A 16,937-nucleotide genomic window follows, 5' to 3' on the forward strand; every position below is an offset into this window, starting at 1 on the left:
GCAACGGTGGGTGTTTACCACACCATGCCAGGACCTCTGGCACCTCAGTGTAGCACCAGTGCTGATGCCACGTGTCTGGTCAAAGCCCTTCTGGTGGCACGGGCTGCTTGTTCTCTGAATGAAGAAAGGTGGAGAGATAAAAATAAAACCCTCTTCCTGACTTCTGGTGGAAATTTCTCTTCCATTTGTTTCTATTTCTGCCCTCTTCTCCTCTCATTTGTTCCAGTAACTGAAACAGCAGCACAAGCTGACACCATCGGTCATTACCCACATCATTTTCAGTGACACTGGTTCAGTTAACTGCCCTCACAGATGTCTTCATGCTCCTGAGAATGAAATTTCATTTCCCTGGCTCCGGAGAGCTATCTGTGGGGACTGGGTCAGCTTGGCTGCCTCTGGTGTCCCCGGGAGCTGTCTGGTTGATGTGTTGTGTGGTGACTCCCTTGTTTCTTCTTTCCTGGTGATCCCAAAAGATGTGGGTATCAGGCACTCGCGCCACATCTGAGTTTCACCACCACTGCGTATATGAAACTTCTGGTCTGATCTTCCCAACGGCTGACACCTTGTGATTGTTTTCCACTTGTCAAGCGTTTGTGACAGCCTTGCTTTGAGCAGTGCCTTTGATGGGGCTGCCTGGGCAGGGATCCTCGCTGACCTGGAGAAGAGCTGCCCAGTTTGCCTCTGTTTCTCTGCTGGCCAGTCTTATTCTGCAGCATCTTGGTTTTTGCAATTCTCTTTAGTGACCAGAATTTAGCATCCTCAGTTTTGATTTAGATTGTGGTTTCTCTACAGAGAGCATCTCGGCACTTATGACTCCCTTGTAGGTTGTCATTAAGGGCTGTGTATTAGCTTCCAGCACTGTCTGTTTTCTCCCAAAGGCATCTCTTCTCCTTCCAGTCATTTGAGACACCTAGGGAAAAGGAACATTTTGCATTGGCAGATGCTGGGTTCCGATCTTGTTTCAGCTGAAGAAGACCTTTGACAGAGCAGATATTAGTATAATCCATGTTGTAATAGACTTATCCAGTCCTGGACTTTGATTAACACCTCATGCCTCTTCTCCTGGAGAGAAGAGGCTGTACAAATCATCTAATACACCTTGCCCAGGGCTGCAGGCACAGCGCTGATTCACTGGAGAGCAGGGAATCCAGGAGAAATACTGTATTAACTCCTCGCCCTGCTGGCAGTCTAGATAGGGGGGAAAAAATGGAGACTTGAAATTAGAAGTCTGATAACTTGCCAGGGAGATGATGACAAGAATCAGAAGGGAAAGCACATTTTATTTGCAAAGTTCAAGAAGGGTATTACAATCAAGAAGAGGAAAGCAAATTGAAGCATTAAAAATTAAGCACTTGATAGGAGCTCTTTGAAAGGGTGGCTAAAAAGCGTTTCACTCAAACTCTCTCATGACACCGCCATATTCCCTCCTCCCTCCCATTTCTCGCCCCCCGCCCCCCGCCCCATCACGTCACATCAATTAATTGGATTACAGCTGTTTGTGACGCCAGCCCGGCTGCAGCCGCGGTGCTGCTGGGCGCAGGCAGCTTCTGCCCTCTGATCCTCCAAACCAGCTTCCTGGTCCCCAACACCATGCTGAACTGCACGTCGCAATAAGGTTTATGTCACAAGTGAGGAAGGTTAAGCCACCAGGGGAGGCCCCTTGAATATTGAATTTTATGGCACTGGTCTGTCAACAGTTGAGAACTTTGTCTCCTTCCTTCCAGGATGGGCCGACCTAAACCAACAGCGATGGGCTGGGAGCAATCAGACTCTCTGCTTAGCCCAGCGTGGAGGTGGAGAGGTGGCAGAGAAAAACACAGCCTTAGTTCAAGCCTGTTTTTTGTGGTCATTGTTGTTCACATGTGCCTGTAGGGAGCTTGGGGACTCTCTGCCGGAGCCCAGGAGTTGCCACCACCACGGCCACCATCACTGCCCCAATTTCCCTTCTCCCTTCTGCAGACACCCCAGGGGAACCACCAGCACAGTCAGCTGTTTCACGTTCTTAAGGACAGGCTTTGCTAGGAGGACAAAAGCAGGGTATTTTTTAAAGCCTGAGTTTTATTCAAAAAAGGCGGAACCTTATCTTTGGAGATAAGAAATTCCGGCTCGATTTAGCTGGAAAGTGCCCCCAAGGTCAGGAGTGGACCCCTCTCAGAGGAGGAGAGAAAACTTGACACCTTGCAAGTCTGATGGTAGCTATACAAAAATATCCATCTATTGGCCCAGCACAAGAAGCCTTCTCCTTCTTCCCAGCCCAGGATCCTCTCTGAAAGCTTTAACTGGTGACATCTCAGGTACTTTGGGTTTTCTGTTCAAACTCAAAAACGATTTTATCACTCAGCCTCAGAGGAAAGGGTGAATGTCCTGTGAGAAAGGTGGACTCTCTCCACCATGAATGCTTTTGTATTCGTCCACTACACTTTAATAAAGATAGTGATACTGTATTTACATATATATACATTTACATATGTATTTTCTTCCAATCCATCAAGTTGCTGCTTGGATACCACTGCTGGGTACAGCTTGCGTGGCAGAACTGACACAAGGCAGAAGTGAGCTACCTGGTGCAGTTTTACTCAAGCAATACTCCATCCCCACCCATGTTTTAGTTGCTGAGCCTGAAAGCTGTGAGGGCAGGGACGCCGGGCCAGGCCACCCTCTGTTTAGCTCGGGCTCAGAGTAGAGAATGGGAGAAGCTGTGGGGAAGAGGTGGGAGCGGGATGTACGCCATTGGTGCTCTCCCATGTCCATGAAACCACATCTGGCACTTTGCCACCAGAGACTTCCCAGGGAGATTGCAAACTCTCTGAAACTTGTCCCTTCTTGCAGCATGAAGCTGAGGAAGAGCCAGGACTTTAAACAGTCAGCATAAACCTCAGCTGGACTAGTTCTTCAATGTAAGGTGAATTTCTTCAAAAACGTAGCATAAATATTTCAATAATTCTTCTGACATCAGAATTACCCTGATGGGCTGAGATTAAAAAAAAGACCTTGGACAAATACAATGCAACAAATTGCATTGCATCAAATTGTCCCTGCTCACCAGGTACCCACCAGAACTGCATGAACAGGTGGAATTGCAGGAGCAGGTCACCTGAGCTCAACATAGCAGGGCTCAGAACGGTTCAGGGGAAGCCAAACAAGAAAGGCTAAAGCGCGAAAGAGCTTCTCTGCAAGGCGGAGACACAGCAGAACAGGACTCTGCTGCCAGTAAGGGACACAAAAGGATTATGGAGGGGGCAGGAGATGCAGGAGCGGTGGGGAAAGGGGGTGCATGGGGGGCCGTTACTCACCCTTCTGGGTCTTGTGAAAGAAATCTATGGAATCATTGGACTGAAAATTATCAGTCTTAAAAGAAAATGAAATACTTAGAGATCAGATTAATGAAAATTAAATGCATACCCCCCAAAAAAATCCTCACACCTTTTTTAGCCAAGTGCTCTATGAATTTAAAGAATTGGTTAGCACAGGTGACGCGGAGACCAAAACCACAAATGAACTAAAAAACATATTTTAACAAATATAAAGAAAATAGACCCAGGAATGCTATGGCTGAATGCAACTTTTGACTCAGGAAATCCCTCATTTAGTAAGTGCTGGAGATAGAAAAGAGTGCTAGGAGGACATTCACGCTGGATGTGTCCATTTCTGTCTGTCTTTTCTCTGTGCCTCTTGCTTGCCACTGACAGCAGGATGCTGGGCTGTGGGATCCCTTAGCAGAGTAAACTAAGTTCTTCTGTTATACTAAACATTTCTACTAATTTTAAAGGCCTTTTAATTTTTTCAATGACATAAGGAGACCTGTTGACTTAATTTTGACCAGAGTGGGGAACACAAGGACTGGGAGTAGGGCAGGTGGAGATGGCATCAAGCCAGGGGGGAAGCAGGGATCAGGTAGGCACTTTCCTTCGAGATCTTCAGCTTCGTGGGATGGGCAGGCTGGGACATATCTCATAGTGGTCTCAGGGGAAGGGGGACAATGCTTCTCTGAGCCTGCCACCAGAACAAGCACTAAACCCCGCGTTTTCTAGAATCCCAGGCTGACACGACTTTGCTGGGTCTCAGAGCGACTGGTAGGATGAGTAGCCCCTGGGAGGCACACGGTGGGAGGCTACGCCTCCTCTCGTGGCTACTCCTTCCCAAGTCAGGCAGGTTTTGGTCTCCCTACAAGAGCCATTCCTACTGTGATTAATGGCCAGAAAAAATGGAGGAGGAAGTGCATGGTCTCATAGAGAGCTTTATAGCTCAAGTGAATGGGATTAGTCCTCAAGTAAAATCTTTATGAATACTCCATTGTTTTTATTCATTTAGTTTGGTTGGTGTCGTTTTCCTTTACATTTCCTGTATTTTTTTGGTTAGTGTTCAGTTTTAATAGAACTAAACAGGCCAAAGTCTTTGCTTATTTAGTAGCATGGCAAATTGGCAGGTTTTTGCCCAGTTCTAGACACTAATCTAGAAACTAATTCAGCCTAGACACTAATCTTGGAAAACTGGTAATGGCCTGAGACCACATCTAAGACATTCTACCAAACTGGAGTCTTAATAACCTTGCCTAATATTTTTGCGTTTATTTCTGTTTTATTTTTTGTGTTAAATTTGTAAAGGTAACATAAATTGCTACAGTTCATATAGGAAATTTTGAAAAGGCAGCTGAGCATCCTCCTGCTGTGTTTCAGCCCGAGGGTGTCTTCACAAGCTTTTATGACTTTCTTCTGTTGTGTGACAAGTTCAGGAATGCCTTTTTATGCTGACAAGCAGAAGAGAAGCACTGCCGAAATGCGTGCTAAAAAGGGACTCTCCTTTCTACTAGCCACCTTTCTCCTCTTTGGCATTCATGCTGATGTTTAATGTTCACTACCTACACTGAAAAATCAACATTTAAGAGATGCTAATGCAAAAGTTAAAGTCAACGTTGACGTAAAAGTTACTATAAAAGTCAAGACAAGTCGGCTGGATCGCAATGCACCAGTTATCCCTGCTCTGGGGTGTGAGGAGCCGTTGTCTGTCCTCCATGGGCACCGCTCATCCATGGGCTCTGCTTGCCCATTCCCTGCAGTGTAGCCAGCTGGAGGCAGCCCTCGGCTCGGCTCCTTGTCTGCCCCGGGAGCAAGGTGCCCTGAGCCAGCCGATTCACTGCTTGGAGAAGGGCTGGTTGCTAATGCAAAGGCCAGTCTGTTATATACTGTTCAGGCAACTCACTTCCTACCTCCTCCTCATGGCCCGATGCACACACATGCTCCTCCAGCTCCGAGATGCTAACGCTGAGCATGCAGGGGGAGGTGGGCAGCAAGGGGCACGCTTAGGTTTTGAAATTAGCCCGAGCGAGAACAAAACGGGCTCCCCTACATGTCCTGGGGAATTTCTGATGCTTTCCTTCCTTCTGGAGGAAGGATTAATAACCAGGGATGTTTCATTGACAGCCATCCCTGTAGCCAGGTGAGCATTCCCAGCCAGAAAAGGGGTCTGGTCCTGTGGCATGGGAGGAAAGTGGAGGCAAAGCCCATGTGCCCAGCATGTGCTTCTGTGTTAAGTATGGGCACGCCGTCTCACCCTGCAGCAAGCGGGCAGGCTCCTGGGCTCGCCAGGGCTTTGCCAAAGTGAAGGTCAATAAGAAGCAACGGATTTGAGAGAGACCTGGCAGAGGAAACCAACAGCAAAGCAAGGGAAAGCAACCTATGCGGCATGAGAGAAAATGAAGAATGGAAGGGCTGTGTCTAACAGCAGCCTTATTGTTTTTTTTTTTTTAGCCTCGATCTAATTAAAAGAGATACATAATTAAAATGAAGCAATTAACTCTTCTGTAATTAAATACAAAAATAATTAAGTTGAAATTGAACACAATAACATCCAATTGTCAGGACAGGATTTATTTGTACTTTAATCTGATGAATTATTTTCGTTGTTCTGCTGATTGCATTCCTGTGGAGAGAAATCGGTCCTTTCTGCAAGAGGGGACACAGGCTGTCAGTCCAAGTCCTTTGGGCGTATTGAAACCCGAACTACAATATAACATGTATACGGACTTTGATTGCACATTTCTGCAGACAGGGCTTCATTTTCGCCCTTGCACCAAGGATTTCATGTTATAAGCTGTGTTTTCCATCACGCTTGTTTGTAACTATCTGTTGGTGAAAAACATCACGTAAAATGTCAAGCGCTTGGCTTAATCACTGGCTTCGTTGCTGCATAAATGGTGATGCTTTGTGCAGAGCTTCAGAAAAAAGTACATAGACATGAAGTCCATTGCAGTGTAGCAAGTGAAGGAACAAATTTACAACCACATTTTGACAGGTAGACCCTGATCTCTCCATATTTATCAACCTGTTTATGTTTCAATGTGCTTATGTGTAGGGTGTTTACATGCTTTGTTAGATAAGGGCATTAAAAAGGGGAGATGTTATTGCCCAGGTTAAGAGTAGGTCACTTATTCTGATGCGTTTGCAGAGGTTTGAGTACATGGGTTTAGGCTTCCCACCTTGAACAGAGGATGAAAAAAGTCTTTTCCTCTTTCTCCACACCAACAATGACAACTCAGTATCGCTCATCTCAGAACAAGGGCATGTCTTGGTGCCTTGCTTGTCTTCAGTGGAGCTGCAGTGATTTATGAAATAACTGAAGTCATCTGGGCAAAAGACAATGAAGAACAGTTAGAAATACTGTAAGGATGGAGATCCATCTTTCATTTGGACATTTTCAGCCAACAAATGTCTAGCTGGTGTGGGGATTTAGGACACAAGTAGTGTCCTTCATTGCTCTTTACTTGAAGTGTATTGTTATTTGTGTAGCTTTTGGTCTTTTGTACTACAAGTCTTATGCTTGCAAGTGATGGAGTGAGCCTTGTTCTGCATGAATATATATTAGAAGTTCAGTGCACTCTTCCAGACGAAGCATCTATTTCAAGCAGCTGCCTGTAACTGAGGGAAATGATGACCTGTGGACCTTTTTGCAGTCTCAGATCTGCACTTAAAATAAAAAAAAAATACAATTGTGGATTTATCTGTGAAGAGAATCATCTCAATTAAGATCACAGGAACTGCCAAATTTTTCAGTCTCATTGGAGATGGGATATTGGGCAACCCCAGTGTTAGATGCCTCAAAGAGAGGCACAAGAAAACCAAGACAGGCAGATGTCATGTAATCTCCTGCTGCTGCTCACACAGTTGTCTAATACTCAGACTGGTGTAGGGCACAAAAAAGCAGTTTAGTACCTATTCCAGAACCTGTTGTCCAATTTAAGGAGCAAAGTCAATGGTGGGATAATTAATAGGAAATCTATACTGCAGAGAAAAACAGCTGTGATAATGGTTATAAAAATAAGTATGGGAGTGGAGAGTCGTGTAGCTCAGAAAATACCTATCATATTGTAAACGTCATCTCATTGTTCAAGAAAACGAAGGTCCTCCCCCACAAGGCTTAAAATATAATGCTAAATTCACTTATAGATGCTTCGGTTATTATAGAAAGATGGCAGAGAGGGAAAAACTCATAAATGAGAAACAGAGAGAAGGTTGAACAAGCTGATTTATGGGGAAAGATTAAAGTAACTAAACACACATCACTCAGCTAAATGACATCTTGGGGGAACATAATTGCTGACTCCAAGGACTTGAAGGATGGGACATCAAGGAATGAGAAGAATCCCCAGGGCCACGCAAAGCTGGGAGCTATATAATGGGGAGAAACAGGTGAAACTGGACAAATGAAAATTCAGATGGAGGCATGAGAAGTGGTTCCTTAGGGAGAGATTTCTTGAACTGTGAAATCCTCTTCTAAGGGGACCAGTGAAATCTTGGGTTATTTAGCATTAGACTAGAAAAGCACCTGAAAATATACTGAAAGGCACAAATCTGTGTCTGCAGTGGGTGCACTGGGTAAGTTATAACTCTTTTCTGTATCTAAATACTATGGCTTTATGGTTTTTTTTTTAACGAAGCTGGGCTATTTGTCCCTCTTCTGTAGTGCCTGCCTGTAACCCTTTAGTCCTCTGCATTCAGCACCATTCACGGCCCCATCAGGCCCCGTGCTCTGATACAGCAGATTCTCCGAGCTGAGTCACACCTCAAAGGGAGCCAGTGCCACGCCGTGACAAGATGACTTCTCTGCTCTGTACCCTGCAAGAAGAAGCGTTACTTGCTCATTGTCTGGCAGCAGCAGAAGACGTAGCGGTCTGTTGGCACACGCCGGTGGAGCCAGCCCTGGGTGACAGCCAGTTGCATGCATGCAGCAACAGGAACAAAACTCTTGACCTTCACTTTCCAAAGATGTGAACCTCTGCCAAAGGACCCACCCGGTTAGCTAGTCCACAGTATTTTGAGAAGTCAATGCATGCAATTTAGCAAAGGATAGCAGAGTGAATAAATAAGTTTTATTTCCAGTGGCATCAGATTGCGGTCATTTCAGGTACATGGTAGTACTCAGAACACGAATGCATCCGGGGCATAAAGCTTCTCAAGAGGCAATGGTTAAAAAAATCTTTCAAAATCAAAACAGAACAAGGGTGTCAGGATTGCCTTTTGGGCTGGAGAAAAAAATACAGGGGTCCAGACATTGTTTCGTTATTCATCTGACTTTTTGATGGCAGCTAAGCAGAGCGGAGCTGGTCATCCTGCTCCCTGGCAAGCTAAGAAACCCCACAGAGACAGCTTCAAGACTGTTATCTGAGGACAGCTTGTTCCCAAGCCCACCACACATCCCACCAGATGGGGGCAGGTGCTGGGGAAAGGGTCAGGGGGGCGAGCCAGGCTGTGCCCACCCTGAGATCCATCCCAGCTCTCCTGCTGGGGCTGTGCCGGCTGGTGCAGGTCAGGCCAGCCCCTACCTCATGCTGGTGACAAGATCAGGAACGAGATGTGCCATCAGTCTGGGGCAGGCAGAGGCTGTTTGCTGCTCTAATCCTTAGGTGAGTAGGAACTGTTTGTTGCCTTAATCTGTGCTAGGTGACGAACAGCCAGGCAGTGATTTTTACCTCTCTACCCTTTCTGTCTGGGTTTTCCTGCCTCTAATTTTTTTACATGGAAAAGGAGGAGGTGGAGGAGAATGAAAATAATGTCAGCATCAAAACTCTGATAGTGTCTGCATGGCTGTCTACTTTTTTCACTCTTACAGGGTGACACTTGCATCAGTCGACATTCGCAAGGCCCGAGGGAGCCCGTTACCCGCGGTCAGCATCCTCTCACCTGGCTGAGAAGAAAGCAGGGGCACAAACGTGTCAACAGAGCACCAGCAATTTGTCAAGTGGTTATAATGCACTAATCAGGGGGTTGGAGGGGAGAAAACCCTGCCAAGACTCAGCCAGCTCAAAGGGAGCCGCTGCCCGTGCATAATGCTGGGGATCTTGCATCTGCAGCCGAGCTCGATAACTTCCCAGGAGTCGCTCAGTAATGAGGCAATGCCAGCTCTCCCGGCTTCGCCAGCTGGCTCACGGCTGCTCAGCATCCCTGGCCCTGGCACAACCATCCTGTGCTGCTGAGGGATGCCATGGTCCCCAGGTGCCCCAGCAGCAGGGGATGGCGACGGTGAGCATCAGGACAGCCCTCCGAGCTGCCTGCAGGGACACTGCTGGTGGTTGTCCTCCACCTGTTCAGGCTCACCTCAGAGACCCAACAAACTCGCCTTCTAGAACGTCAAAAGAGTTGGACCTATTTAGAGCCAAGTTGTTTGCTACGAAGTACCACTCAGCACCTGATTTCTAGAGCTTGCCTGGTGTAAGAAAAAGCATTCCAGTCCTTCCATGGTGATCTCCCTGTTTTTTTGTTAATGCAGCACATTTCAGTTGAGGAAGGCACTTGAAAAGCCTTGGTAGGCACAAATAAAAATATACCTGTGTGGACAGGCAGCGAGGGGAGGAGTACTGCAGTCACGTGCAAACTTGGGGGATACTTCTGCAAACCGGCCCCCACAGTCCTTAATGATGCTCAACTCCCCTGGGATTGGCAAAGAAACCTTTGGAAAAAGAGATCTCCCCTGCATCCAGCGTTGTCCACATTCCTCTCCTCTGTGGTCAGACCAGATAGCTACAGTACTGGTTCATTACTTCAGGATTTGGGGAGGAGCAGAAGTCCATACTGCATATTCCCCATGCTATCTTATCATTAATGCATTAAGGACCTGAACAAGCAATAAGGGCAAATGGACTTCGAAACACAGGGAACTGTCTCCATAGGGCTCAGACTGATTTACAGCAAATTACGTCTTGGCAGCATCACCAAAGCCCATTAAGCCCCGCACCTGGCTGTAACTTCAACATCCCCTGGTTTCAAGCAGGGACTCACCATTAGTCACCCGGCACTGTCACGAACCCTCCTTCTTCGTGATGGAAGGCAAGAGGTAAAACAACGTGGGGAGGATTAACAAAAAGTTAATAGGCTGCAGAGCACAAATCGATCCAAACTTCAGGGTCGGATACTGTTTCAGATACCAGGATGCTCTGCTGGCCTCCTTCCAAGGGCTGAGGGGAAGGGATTGGAGACAGAGCCTGGAGCCATTGCATTTGACGCAGGCTCTTCTTGTCTACTCACTCTCTGGTTTGTTATCAGAGGTGGGCTGGGTGCTCAGCTATTAATTTTCTTTCCCTGTTTTTGCATTTTGATTCCTTTTTAAAAGGTGCCTCTTTGTGACACCATTCCATCGGCAGGGCAGCTGTGTACAAATCGCCAAGAAAAAGCGTAGCACTGCTGGAGCTGAGGGGATGGCTTGTGCAAAGCCCTCCGAGGGATGATGCCGCTTGCTCTGAGGACCAGGGCGCAGGAAAGCTGAGTTTGCCACGTACATTCTGTTTGCACCCTGGAGGGAACTGATAATGGGGAATATCACATCAAAAACACAAAAAGAGGGGATATTTCTGCACCATCAGTGCCCCAGGGATGCATAAGGAGTCTCATGACAGATCCTGATGCTGGGACAGATGCGGATGGATGAGGTTTTTGTAGGGGGGAAGGCAGTGAAATATTTCATTGCAGATACCACCAGCGCAAAAGACCTTCGGAGGAGTTAAAATTTACTCAGTGCTCCAGAAGTGTTTATGGCCCACATAAAATTTACCAGAAAAATGTCAGATGTCAGTGGATTGTATTAAATGTAAATATTACACAACTCGCAGCCTCCGTTTCTTATTGCAGCTTGGCACGTCGCTCTCATGGATCTCCTGTTTGAAGGGGAGTCTCTGGAGGTGCTGCTGCTCGGCAGCGGGTTTGGAAAGGTTCCAGTGTGAGCTGTGCCAGCCCGCACCTCCCCCTCGCCCCCATGCCACACTGCCGGACTGACCGACGAACCAGCTGACAACTCTGACAGCACAAGGGTGCCTGGTTCGTCGGAGAAGCCCACACCAATATGTCTGTGACAGACACTGCTGCAACACCGACATCCATCACCCCCAAACCAGCTGTGTCCTCAGGTGGCACGCTGGCAGGGAGAGGGATGCTTTCCTGGGTCCCACCATCGCTGCCTCCAGCCCAGAGGCTGAGCCGGCCAATCCCATCTCGGTGAGGTGGGCACCAGCACCGGCTCATGTCTCCTATGGGTGATGTGAGGAGGAAGGAGGGAGCGTGTCGGCATTGCTGCTTGCTTGAAAGAGGCTCACGTGCATGTTGGCGATGGGATTGTGCTATCATTAAAGGCACTTGCGTTTAATGAAGGGGAAGACACTTTGTGCGGCTGACCGGAGGGCTTGGGCAAGTCCCACCGGGGCCAAGGGTGGGCTCAATGCAGCTTTCCCCATCAGCTTGTCTCCGACCAGCCTGAGAGACATCTGGCATGCTTACATTCCTGTTGGACCACTAATCTGTTTTGTTGGATGTTTCACCAATTTAATGAATTACTGCTTCTTTGGCCTGGCCTGCAGAGCTCCAACGCTGCGTCGTGCGCAGGATGTGACTAAGGGCTCCGTACATCTTTCCAGTATTAAGATGTCTCGAGGAGTTACAGTGCTAAGTCATATCGACACGTTTCTGCAGCCGGGCTGAGCCAGGGAAAGTGAGTCGGTGTAGTGCATTGCAGCTGGAAGCAACAGATGCTGGGAAAGGACTTGGTGCCATGGGAATGCTGTTGTGGGTTTCCTCATGGTTCACTGTGCACGTTACTCTGATGGTACCAACTCTGACCAAAAAAAAATCACACCAAGGAATTATCTTTTTTTCTTGCTTCTCTGAATGTGTGAAGGGAAAAAAACCTGAGCCCAAACACTTCTTGCTACAACTCATATCATTCAGAGCTGCAGTGGATTTCAGTGTACTTTTCCCCAAAAGGATTAGCTTTGATAATACCATTCCTGAAAATCCCTCTCCTGCCGTCTCTGGGAAGCTCACCGGTACAGCATGAGCACGTACACAAAATGTGGGAGCCTGGCCCGTTCACAACACAGGATAAAAGTGGTTCAGAGTCACACTTCTCCTATAAAAAAACATAAATATGATTGCTTTTACAGATAGAAAGATTTTCACTCTGTGCTTTAAGCAGTGAGTTTACTATTTTTAAGTCAGGAGAATGTACGCTGCTATTATCTGTAAATAGCTTCTGGAAAGTAGTTTCAGTTCCTGCAGGCATGTAAACAGGGATGATCCTCAAATACAAATAATATCATGTTTTTTTCTGATACAAGAGACAAGACCTATTAACAGTTCATTCATGTGTTTTCCAGGAAGCTGAGGAATCCTGTTGATATCTGGAGGAGGGAGAAATTGCCTGAACAAGCAAATCCTTCTCTCTAGTCATTATTGCAGAGCCACATTGTGGATTTGGCTGTGAGAACAGATACCTCTTGTGCAGACCAAAGAAACAAACTCACTAAAACCGTATAATGAGATAAGCACATGCAATTCCTGCTGATATTCGCAACAAGCCGAGGCATCGTGTGCTAATCAGAAACCTTGGCCTTCATGAGAACAGCAGAATTTTAGCCATTCCCTCACTATTAAACAGCTGAAAAATGCCCCAGCAGCTCGGTGCATTTCCTGGCAGGCTTAGGCTCAAGCTCACGCCGCAATCCTGCACGTGTCTTCCAGAAGACAATTTGGAAAAAAAACGCAGATGTTTCCTGCTCAAGAAACCCCCACCAAAAGTCATTAAAAGGTAGCCAGCATCATCATTGAAGCATGGCCAGCAGGTCGAGGGAGGTGATTCTGCCCCTCTACTCTGCTCTTGCGAGACCTGACCTGGAATACTGCGTTCAGCGCTGGGGCCCCAACACAAGAAGGACATGGAGCTGTTGGAGCGAGTCCAGAGGAGGGCCAGGAAGATGATCCGAGGGCTGAAGCACGTCTTCTATGAAGACAGGCTGAGAGAGTTGGGCTTGTTCAGCCTGGAGAAGAGAAGGTTCCAGGGAGATCTTATAGAAGCCTTCCAGTACCTAAAGAGGACCTGCAAGAAAGCTGGAGAGGGACTTTTGACAAGGGCGTGTAGTGATGGGACAAGGGTCAATGGCTTCTAAACTAAAAGAGGAGAGCTTTCAATCAGATATAATAGAATCATAGAATCATAGAATGGTTAGGGCTGGAAGGGACCTTCAAAGGTCATCTAGTCCAACCCCCCTGCAAGGAACAGGGATATCTCCAACTAGATCAGGTTGCTCAGGGCCTCGTCCAACCTGGCCTTGAACGCCTCCAGGGATGGAGCATCCACCACCTCTCTGGGCAACCTGTTCCAGTGTTCTACAACTCTCATGGTAAAAAATTTTTTCCTAATATCCAATCTATTTTAAAACCATTACCCCTTGTCCTATCACAACTGGCCCTCCTGAATAGCCTCTCCCCATCTTTCCTGTAGGCCCCCTTGAGGTACTGGAAGACCGCTATAAGGTCACCCCGGAGCCTCCTCTTCTCCAGGCTGAACAGCCCCAACTCTTTCAGCCTATCCTCATAGGAAAGGTGCTCCAGCCCTCTTATCATCTTCGTGGCCCTCCTCTGGACCCTCTCCAACTGGTCCATGTCCTTCTTATGTTGGGGGCTCCAGAACTGGACACAGTACTCCGGGTGAGGTCTCACGAGGGCAGAGTAGAGGGGCAGAATCACCTCTCTCGACCTGCTGGCCACGCTCCTCTTGATGCAGCCCAGGACGCGGTTGGCCTTCTGGGCCGCAAGAGCACATTGCCGGCTCATATTGAGCTTCTCGTCCACCAGTACTCCCAAGTCCTTCTCCTCAGGGCTGCTCTGGATCCATTCTCCGCCCAGTCTGTATTTGTGCCTGGGATTGCCACGACCCAGATGTAGGACCTTGCATTTGGCCTGGTTAAACTTCATGAGGTTGGTACGGGCCCACCTCTCCAGCCTGTCAAGGTCCCTCTGGATGGCATCCCTCCCTTCCAGCGTGTCGACGGCACCACACAGCTTGGTGTCATCGGCGAACTTGCTGAGGGTGCACTCCATGCCACTGTCCACGTCACCGACAAAGATGTTGAAGAGAGCTGGGCCCAACACGGACCCCTGAGGGATGCCACTCGTGACCGGTCTCCACTTGGACATTGAGCCATTGACCACTACTCTCTGAGTGCGGCCATTGAGCCAATTCCTTATCCACCGAGTGGTCCATCCATCAAACCCATGCCTCTCTAGTTTAGAGAGAAGAATGTCGTGCAGGACAGTGTCAAAAGCTTTGCACAAGTCCAGGTAGATGATATCCATTGGTCGACCCTTGTCCACCGATGCTGTCACCCCATCATAAAAGGCCACTAAGCTGGTCAGGCACGATCTGCCTTTGGTGAAGCCATGTTGGCTGTCACCCACCACCTCCTTGCTCTCCATGTGCCTTAGCATGGTTCCCAGGAGAATCTGCTCCATGACCTTGCCAGGCACAGAGGTGAGGCTGACCGGCCTGTAGTTGCCCGGGTCCTCCTTGTTCCCCTTTTTAAAAATGGGGGTTATGTTCCCTCTCTTCCAGTCATCGGGGACCTCGCCAGACCGCCATGACTTCTCAAATACAATAGCCAGTGGCTTGGCAACTTCATCCGCCAGTTCCTTCAGGACCCGCGGATGGATCTCATCAGGTCCCATGGACTTGTGCACCTTCAAGTTCCTCAGATGTTCCCGAACCTGCTCTTCAAGTACAGTGGGCGGTGGTTCATCCTCACAGTCCCTGCTAGTTCTTTCCACAGCTTGGGCAGTAAGACAAGAGGCTTTATCAGTGAAAACTGAGGCAAAAAAGTCATTGAGTACCTCAGCCTTCTCTATGTCCCGGGTAACCAGAGCACCAGTATCCTTCCGGAGGGGGCCTACGTTCTCCTTGGACTTCCTTTTGTCCCCTACATACCTATAGAAGCTTTTCTTATTGCTTTTTATATCCCTTGCCAAATTTAATTCCTTCAGGGCTTTAGCCTTCCTCACTTGATCCCTGGTCACTCGTACAGCTTCTCTGTATTCCTCCCAGGCTGTCTCCGCTTCCACCCTCTATAGGCTAACCTCTTCATTTTCAGTTGGTCCAGGAGCTCCTTGCTCATCCACGCGGGCTTCCTGGTCTTTTTGCCCGACTTGTTCTTCATCGGGATGCACCTCTGCTGAGCTTGGAGGAGGTGCTCCTTGAATGTGGACCAACTTTCCTGGGCCCCTCGTCCCTCCAGGGCCGCCTCCCATGGCACTTTGCCCATCAAGTCCTTGAAGAGGCCGAAGTCCGCCTTCCTGAAGTCTAGGGCACAGAGCTTGCTGAATGGTTTCCTTGCTGCCCCATGGATCTTGAACTCCACCGTGTCGTGGTCACTGCAGCCAAGGCTATCCTTAAGTTTCACATCGCCCACCAGTCCCTCTCTGTTGGTGAGCACAAGGTCGAGCATGGCACCCCTCCTTGTCGGCTCCTCTATCACCTGCAGGAGGAAGTTGTCATCCACGCATTCCAGGAACCTCCTGGACTGCCTGTGCCCTGCCGTATTGTCTCTCCAACAGATGTCAGGGTGGTTGAAGTCCCCCATGAGGACCAGGGCTTGTGACTGCAAGGCTGCTTCTATCTGGCTATAAAGCGCCTCATCTGCTCTTTCCTCCTGGCCAGGTGGCCTGTAACAGACCCCTACTGTAACATCGCCTATCCGTCCCCGTCCTCTAATCTTGACCCATAAGCTCTCTGTCAGCTCCTCCTCCAACCCCAGGTGAAGCTCCACGCACTCCAGCCGGTTGCTGATGTAGAGAGCGACACCCCCTCCTCGTCTCCCCTTCCTGTCCTTTCTAAAAAGCTTATACCCCTCCATGTTGACACTCCAGTCATAGGAGTCGTCCCACCACGTCTCCGTGATGCCAATAAGGTCGTAGCCCTGCTCATGTGCACGCATCTCCAGCTCATCCTGTTTATTTCCCATGCTGCGTGCGTTGGTGTACATACACTTCAGCTGGGCCTCCAACAAAGCCGACTCGCTGGCTGGAGCGACAGGGGTTCTCTTGGACGGCAGTGTAAGATCGTTCCAACATACCTGCGATCCTTCCTCAGCTTCTGGACCCTCGGTGCTGGCACTGGTGCCATGCTGACAGCGGTATAAATCTGACTTCTTGGCTGGAGTGGCTGAAATTCCCTCCTTCTGTTCTACAGGTACTTTATATAAGGAAGAAATTTTTTACAATGAGGGTGGTAAAACACTGGAATATGTTGCCCAAAGAAGTTGTGGATGCCCCATCCCTGGAAGGTTGGATGGGGCTTTGAGCAACCTGATCTAGGGGAAGGTGTCCCTGCCCATGGCCGGGAAGTTGGAACTAGATGATCTTTAAGGTCCTTTCCAATTCGAACCATTCTATGATTCTATGAAAATAACTTTAGGTATTCATTGTTGTGGGTTAGGCTGCCCCAGCAACCAAACCCTACACAGTCACTCACTCACCCTCCCCCACCCCCAGGGATGAGGGCGAGAATCAAAGAAGAAAAAGAAAAGAGACCCGTGGGTTGAGATAAGAACAATTTACTACTACCGCTACCAATATATATGTATGTACGGATACGTACAAGGATAAATATATACAAACAAGTGATGTACG

This window comes from Tauraco erythrolophus, chromosome 7, assembly GCF_009769465.1.
Source record: "Tauraco erythrolophus isolate bTauEry1 chromosome 7, bTauEry1.pri, whole genome shotgun sequence".
In the NCBI taxonomy this organism is placed as follows: Eukaryota; Metazoa; Chordata; class Aves; order Musophagiformes; family Musophagidae; genus Tauraco; species Tauraco erythrolophus.